The sequence below is a fragment of the Helianthus annuus genome, chromosome 15, assembly GCF_002127325.2.
Source record: "Helianthus annuus cultivar XRQ/B chromosome 15, HanXRQr2.0-SUNRISE, whole genome shotgun sequence".
Classification (NCBI taxonomy): Eukaryota; Viridiplantae; Streptophyta; class Magnoliopsida; order Asterales; family Asteraceae; genus Helianthus; species Helianthus annuus.
In genome coordinates this window covers 81,228,981-81,234,887 of record NC_035447.2, presented here as the reverse complement: position 1 = coordinate 81,234,887, position 5,907 = coordinate 81,228,981, and the positions used below count along the sequence as shown (strand labels likewise).

The following is a 5,907-nucleotide window of genomic DNA, read 5'->3' as shown; positions in this document are numbered from 1 at the left end:
TACCTGTGTCAATAATCTATGACCGAGACGGTCAAGGATTTGGCAGTCTTTTCAAAAGGCCTTTGGATCCCAATTAAATTTGAGCACGACCTTTCATCCCCAAACTGACGGCCAAAGTGAACACACAATTCAAACTCTAGAAGATATGTTGCGTGCTTGTGTGATGGATTTAGGTGGAAATTGGGATACTCACTTGCCTTTAGTGGAGTTCTCATACAATAACAGTTATCACACGAGTATTAAAGTCGCACCATTCGAAGCGTTATATGGCCGTAAATGTCGATCTCCGCTATGCTGGGCGGAACTAGGCGACAAACAAATGTTAGGTCCTGAGTTAGTTCAAGAAACTACGGATAAAATATTCAAAATTCGAGACCATATCAAGGCGGCTCGAGACAGACAGAAAAGATACGCGGACAGACGCCGCAAACAATTGTCTTTTGAGGTTGGAGACAAGGTGTTGCTAAAAGTCTCGCCGTGGAAAGGCGTAGCTAGATTCGGTAAGCAAGGGAAGCTTAGCCCGAGATACATAGGACCTTAAGAAATCTTGGAAAAGATTGGAAACGTCGCCTACAAGTTAAAACTGCCAGAAACACTCGATACCATTCACGACACTTTTCATGTGTCGAATTTGAAAAGGTGTCTTTCGGATGAAACACTTATTATTCCCCCGGACGAAATCCATGTAGAAGACAAACTCTATTTCATCGAAGAACCTGTTGAGGTTTTGGTTTCAAAGATTCACAAAACGAGGAGAAGTCGTATCAAACTATTCAAAGTCCGATGGAACTCGAAACGAGGACTAGAGTTCACATGGGAACGAGAAGACAAAATCAAAAAGAAGTACCCTCATTTGTTTAAGAAAGTCCCAACGAAGAGTAACGCAACCTAAAATTTCGGGACGAAATTTTCTTTAACAGGGGGAGAATGTGACAATCGGCAAAATTCCGGTAATTCCGTACAACGTGAACAACTATTTAAATTTTATTTTCGCGTATATGACTTGATTTTAATTAATTAAAGTCTTGAGAGTCTAGGAATTACAAAAATCATAGTAAATTATGATAACAGATACGTTGCGATTGGAAACAATATCCTAGACTAACAATAGGAACCCGATTAAACAATACTTGTCAGTACTAGTCGCGGTACAGTCTGACACGATAAAAACAAGACATACGGATATGTCTACACAAATATTCTCTAAAAAGCTTTGTCCAAAAATAATATGTGCCTTATTATTTACAAAATTCCAATTAAAAACCAAATTGTCCAAGTCCGCAGAAAAATACAGCAATCATGCGGAAGTGTACAGTATTCCGCAGAACAAAACAGTAACTGTCTGAAAACCCAAAAATAAATATTATTTTACATAAATAATATAATGGGTATTAAAAACAACACAAAATCCGCAATCGAATCTTATTGCGTTAAGTTGTACGGCTAGTTCAGTAAACTGCCAGTCAGTAAAGCCGGTACCGGAACCGTGCCAAAAATAATAAAATTTTTAGTCCAAAAAGTTGTATTAATTATTCGGATGGTAAAACATGTGCAAAAATAATTTTTGTCATGTATTTATCTAAACAAAACACGGTGTCAGTATTTAACCCGGTACAGGACCCGAACCGACTTTTTCACCCGAATTACAAACTAAAAATTTTGGTGAACTAGTTTTACCTAGTGTCACACTACTTTAAAATATTAGAGCTTAAAACCTTGTAGATATTTTTATAAAAATTGTCAAAGTTCTAAAAATACTAGAGTTTATTGTTTAAATAAGATTTTAATATAAAAATTGAGCAAATAGACCTTATACATGGCTGATTTTCGTTTCCTAGTGGGTCCCCACCATAAGCTCACTCATCACTAAATTGATGTGTTGGAAAACTAAGAGCATGATTAGTGTAAGACCTAAATGAACAAACCTTCTCTTACACTCCATTCATTACCATTTTCCAACACCCAAAAACCATCAACTCTTCTACTCTCTCTCTCCAAAATCGTGTAACCCAAACACCCCTCACACCAACTTCATTTCAATTTTCAAATACAAGAATTCATGCACTTATGGAAGTCTATGGATGAAACAATCTTCATGGGTGTTTAGAAAAGCTAGATGGAGCCTTTGGGTGGAACTTGAAGCTTTGGATCAACAAGATTTCTTATCATCATCTTTGTTTCTTTGCAAAAATTTTAAGAATAACATACTAGTTTCACTTTTATTTTTGATTCTTTTACAAGTTCATCATAAACCCACTTGAAAGATAACAAGAAACAATTAAAAAAAAAAGAAATCATTATTTTTAACCATGATTTTTCTATGATTATAAGATGAACTTGGAGAAATCTAGGCTAATAAACTTGAATCTTGGTTATTTCTACTCAAAAATATGATCTACATACATGCATGTAAGATCAACCAAGATTCATCAACAAAGTGATGAACATGAATTTTTGATGAACATGCATGCTAGTAAAATGTGAAAAACCATTTAAAAACAAGAAAATAAATTTTTGAAAAATTTATTGAATAAAGTTTCCATTTCTGGAAATAATAAAAAGCAAGAAATTATGTTAGTAGTAAACATTTTGAATACGTGTTTATGCTTCAAATGACTTTGTAAGACATCTAAAACAAAAGTTTTTCATAAAATCTATTTCTACAAATTTTTGGCAAAAATAAGGAATAAAGTTTCCTTTTTGGGAAAGTTAAGAACAATATCATGTTCATGCTACTTTTGTTGACAAATTTTGATAGATATTGATACTTGATGATGTTTTGTATTGAAATAATTTGAAAACAAGTTTTGTATAAACTTGGGGAAAATTCATATTTCAAACTAAAACTATGGCAAAATTTTTATAAATTTTGTGATGTGTTAAAAGTTGTTAAACAAAGAAGTTTGTGACCGAAATTATTATTTGAGGTCTTTAAACATGGTTAAACAATTTTTGGACAAAGTCATAAATCCATGTTTTATAAAAAGATTTCTAAATAAAAAAAATGAAAATGACAAGTATATATTTTTGGATAAAATGTGTACTTATAAAAATATTTATCAAGTATCATAAGTTTATATATTTTGATGTGTACATCATGTGTTAGTTCTAGTAGGAACAAATACAAAATTACTACACATCCACAAAAATTACCAAAAATGTATATATATATATATATATGAACTTGAATAACGAAATAAAATGTCCATCCTTGGACACGAAAACACAAATGGACAAATTCGGACACTATTGGACTATATGGACTTTTGGACAAACTAAAATGGCACAAACAAAGCAAATGGTAAAATGTGACGGACGACACAAACGGGACAAACGATACGAATAAATAAAACCGACAAGTAGTAAACGACTAGAATAAAATACGAACCATCACACAAGTTTATGCACTAAAATGTTCAACTATGGCATAAGTAATGATTTTTATAAAAATACAAGTATTACTATTATTATTTTTTTTATTTTATTTACTAGCCCAAAAAAAATTATGTAGTTTAAAAAGTGGTTCATAAATTAAAATTTGGGCTAATGCCCATTTCTTGTAAACAAAATTTGGGCTAGGCCCACTTTTACAAAACAATGGACTAAAATGTATTTTTAGTCAAAATTGGGCTAAAGCCCACTTTACAAAATACTTGGGCTAAAAACCCAATATTTACAAATATTATGGACTAGATATATTTTAGAAAACAATTTGGGCTAGGCCCATTCTTACACAAGTTATTTGGGCTAAGTCCACAACTATAAACTAAATTGTGCTAGGCCTACTTGTTTTGGGCTAAGGCCCACTCCTACAAATTAATTTGAGATTGACCCATATTTTTAAACAAAGTTATTTGGGATTTTTAAACAAAGTTATTTGGGCTAGGCCCATAAACACCAAATACCCAAAATGGACTTAAATTCTAAAACATAAATTAAGCCCATTCAAACACAAATAAAATAAAATAAATATATATATATATATACAAGGAAGTTATATATATACGAAAACACAAAAACAAAATACAAGATAGAATATTTGTACGATACACAAAAACAAACCTAAGTGTCTAACTAGATTAGAACACTTGTAGGTCGAGAAACGAACCGCGAACAAGGAATCGAATAGAGATTTGCATGGAACGCAAATCTGTGAGTTCATGCTTCCCCTTTTACTTTGAATGTTTATAGTTTTAAACTTCGGGGATGTATACATGTTACAAATAGTATGATAATACGATGAAACTATTTTGATCACATGCGGATAGGTGTTAAAATAAAGGGGCCATTAATGAATAAACAAGTACCGAGGAACAAACGGATAGATCTATTTGGGTTTTGGCAAGCCCCACTCTTAACGACAACGATAACCACGATCGTCAAGAGTGCCTTTGTGTCCAAACTAGTGCCGTTGACACACACGATAAATTGTCAAGGTTTGGTTGCCTCCTATTCGACATACATATTAGTGTCCTTGCAACACACTAATGATCATACAATTTTTTTTATCATACTATACAAAAACAAATTTTATTACTTCAAATGTTTTGGAGACTCATTTGATGCAAAAACAAAATAACATGAATTCACTCAACTTTTGTTGACGTTTTCAAAATTAACATGTATTATAGGAGATTAGTGGACGGCTTTGGAAAAATATGTTCAAGTGGTTATCAAGAACGCAAGCTTTTGTGATGTCATCTTTTTCGGTTGTTATGTTTTGAACTTTGAATAATGTGGTTAAAGTTGTTGTTGTTTCAAGTTTCAAACAAGACATATGTAATGTAAATTATGATTTCGAATCAAATGTATGGATGAACATCTTTTATGTTTCAAATGTGTTGTTTACTCGATTGATTGTAACGATTGCCGCTCTCGTCACACCTTGCCATACGCTTCCGCACAAACCGAAAATCGGGGTGTGACATTCTTGACGCGGTTTATGATCTTTGTTTAGTGGTTTTGGTTGAAATTACTACCTTGGTAGATTTGTGTTCAAGACTTGTAAAATGAAATAGTTTGTTTTATGATCTACTTTAATGCTTATCTTCGTGGTTGTATTATGACCATCGGTATTGCTTTCTTTGATAAGTGAGGTTAGAAAACTCGTAGCGGATGACTAACTTATCTTTAAAGGTTCACATGAAAGTATATCAATAGCTCGCTAATGAATGATTTTAGGTGGTTAACGTGTGACCATCGCGTTAACTTTCCAAAGAATCATCATGTTAGAAAACTCCTAGCGGATGACTAACTGTTTTGCAATTGGAAAGTTGATCAAGTGCTTTTGTGACATACATGATGTAGATAACATGTTTAGGATGTTTGCGAAACAAGATAATATATATTTCTCATATTTTGAGTCTATTATGTCTTAAATATAGTTTTAGATAAGTTTAGTTAAACACTCATTCACATATCTTTTTATCCCGTAAATCAATGACAAAGATTTATTACTCAACTCTGCCCGTGTTCCATGGATCAATATCTGGTTCTTACCCATACTTTGCTACATATATGACAGGATACACTTGTCCTTTTGTGAGTGTTTAATATTAAGGTATAAATTATTTTTATAAATATTAAAACCGAGTTCGTGTGTAAAATTCATTGTAAATAGCTGTGTAGTCGCACACACACCAGCAGATAATGCCACAACCTTTGATTCGATAATGGAATTTAGGGCTGTCCATTTTTATCTAAAACCCAAAACCCAACCCGAATTCAAAGGCAGCCGAACCCGAATTAAAGAATGCCCGAATAACCCGAACCAGAAAAAACCCGAACCCGACCAACCAGAACTTTTTGTGGATCGGTTATCAGGACATTTTCCCAAGCCAAAATCCCGAACAACCTAACCCGAAATACCCAAACACAAAACCCGAAAAAAAAAACCCTAACATTATT

The 5,907-nt window shown here is 33.0% G+C and overlaps 1 long non-coding RNA gene across 1 annotated transcript; it reads left to right on the top strand.

Annotated features, from left to right (window-relative positions):
* Positions 1–4,094: 4,094 nt before the first annotated feature.
* Positions 4,095–4,833, top strand: LOC110913129. The gene is made up of 2 exons (XR_002578385.2): positions 4,095–4,152; positions 4,632–4,833. It is a non-coding gene; the product is annotated as an uncharacterized LOC110913129 (long non-coding RNA).
* Positions 4,834–5,907: the final 1,074 nt, after the last annotated feature.